Below are 2,438 nucleotides of genomic sequence, written 5' to 3'. Positions count from 1 at the left end.
TTTCACAAAAGGAATGTTTTCCTGCTGACCTTGTAGAAGATGTTGAGTTTTGTTTGTTTTTTAGAATTTAGACTTACAGAGCTGAAGCAGACCTCGGACATCAGCTAGCCCCACCCCTTCCTAGTATAGACAGAAACACTGGGACCCACACAGTTGAAATGCTTCCTCAAGGCGCACAGCTGGTCAGAGTGGCCATCTCATCTTGTCCCTTTGAGGTTCAGAAGTCTGCTTTTTTTCTCCTTAAAGCACAACCCCTATGGGCTGCCATTTGGATTTCTATAGAACTCATGCAGGAGAAAAATAGCCAGAGCTTAAGTGCTGTTCCACGATTCAGATGTCCACCTATTGTCCTGGGCATGTTTGTGTGTAATCCGTTTCCTTCGCTCTGTGGGACAATCAGGCTGATGCCCTTGTCATAAACCTACTTGACAAAATGGGGTTTTTCCCACCTTGACATAGTACAGACAACATTTGTGTTCTGGATGGAAAAGATCTCAGTTCACAAATTCCCCTCATCCCCAACACTTACCTTCATAAGGAGCAGCATTGGCTCCACCGTATTCTAAAAGATAAAAAAAGCTCTAATGAGAGATACACAATTAAACAGAGATTTAGGTGGCTTACACCCCTTTGGGAACAAATAAATAAATCTATGGTTTTACAACCCTGTTGGATTATGATTGCTGTGTTGATATTTTGTGTCTACCTCATGGCAATGTCACCAAGAAGCAGGGGAACAAGCTCTGGGCACATGGAAGAATGGACTCATGCAGAGTTATTTCCCGTCCTGCCTGGTCTTTCGGTTCTCTAAAAGGCTGTGCAACTGAGGCAAAGCAAGCAAGCAGGGGAACAGCAAATGTAAAGTGACTCCTTCTAGAGAAGGCTTCTGATTGTTTCAGCCCTCTCCAACCCTTTTGGCACCAGGGACCAGATTCATAGACAACAATTTTTCCACGGGCAGGGAGGGGTAGGTGGAGCTCACATGGTGATGTCAGCCATGCGGAACAACTGTAAACACAGATGAAGCTTCGAAGCTCCACTGGCTCCCCCGCCACTCACCTCCTGCTGTGTGGCCTGGTTCCTAAGTTTCATGGAAGACAATTTTTCCACGGACAGGGGTCAGGTGTCGGGGACAGAGCTCAGGCAGCTGTGCAGCCTGGGTCCTAACAGGCCACTGACCGGTACTTGTCTGCAGCCCAGTGGTGGGGACAACAGTTTTATAGCATCTACACTATCCCATGATGAAAGAAAGAGGCATAGACCAGGTGGCACTGTGAGTGCTTGGATGATTTAACAGCCCATGGAGGGGACTGAATTTCTGCGTAAGGGATTTGTTCATTCTCTCTGCAAGTCCACTGAGTTGTGATCTTCAAAGGGTCTATGTTACTTGTATTGTGCCCCATTTTTTCCCACCAGCTATAGCTTGGGATCTGGGTGAACGAAATAAATTGTCAGGGAAGGTTAAAGTATGCACCAATCTGTGCTGGTTCCTGTAGTCCCGTCATTTTTGGGTTTAGGGTTCAGTTTTGCTCAGTGCAATCAGAATCTAGATTGCTTACTGGAGGGCTAACCAATATCCCGTCCCACGCGGCAGGCTGGTTGGGAGGAGCAAGAGAACAGAAAGAGCGGAGGAAGGCGGGGAGTGATGTGTGAGGGCCCGGGGGAGGGTTGGCAATGAAGTGAAGCAAAGGGCCTCCAAAGAGGGAGGCCTCCCCCGACTGCGCGGGCTTCTTCCTTTTCCTGCATCCAGCCTGTGCAAACCTGATCCCCTCTCTGTCCTCCCAGGGAGAGCAGTCCCTCTGAGAGAGAGAATATGCTCTTCTCAGAACCCCATGTCATAAGTGAAGCTGAGTTTCTTTAAACACACACCATATGGCTGTGCCTCAGGATAAATAATTTAATTGTATTTCTGTCAACTCACCTCGTAAAGATGGTTTTAGGTCTGCGTAGCAGGAACACTTGTGAGAAAGAGGTGAAGTAATTGTTTTGAGATGTGTGTGGCAGCATCCAAGTTTGGGGAGGCCAGCGGGGGGATGGGAGCATTCCAAGGAAAAGCAAACATCAGGGTTTTCTCTTTTCAGGACCTTTGTTTCCCTTCACTCCGGAGGCCCCCAGAAAGGATCCTTCCTTATAGGGGTGCAGTTTTCAGTGTTGACTAGAAAGAAATACCATACAATCAATTAAATTTTGTCAATTCAACAATCCTTTCATTTGTTACAAGTTATCTTTCAGATACTATTTTGTTAAAAGAGTTCTTTGGGGTAGTTTATAACAGGATAGACTATCAACAAATAAGTGGAGGTAAGTAAAAATAGGTGTAAAAATGAAATAAAGCCGAGACAAAGTTAAAATGCAAAGATGCATGCTAGGAGATCATGTACAGTGGCTACATGTACACCTAGACCTAAATTGGGTGCTAAATTTTCAAAGTCAAGAAG

Source organism: Propithecus coquereli, unplaced genomic scaffold, assembly GCF_000956105.1.
Source record: "Propithecus coquereli isolate 6110/MARCELLA unplaced genomic scaffold, Pcoq_1.0 Scaffold39, whole genome shotgun sequence".
Lineage (NCBI taxonomy): Eukaryota > Metazoa > Chordata > Mammalia > Primates > Indriidae > Propithecus > Propithecus coquereli.
Note: the sequence above shows the minus strand (reverse complement) of the source record.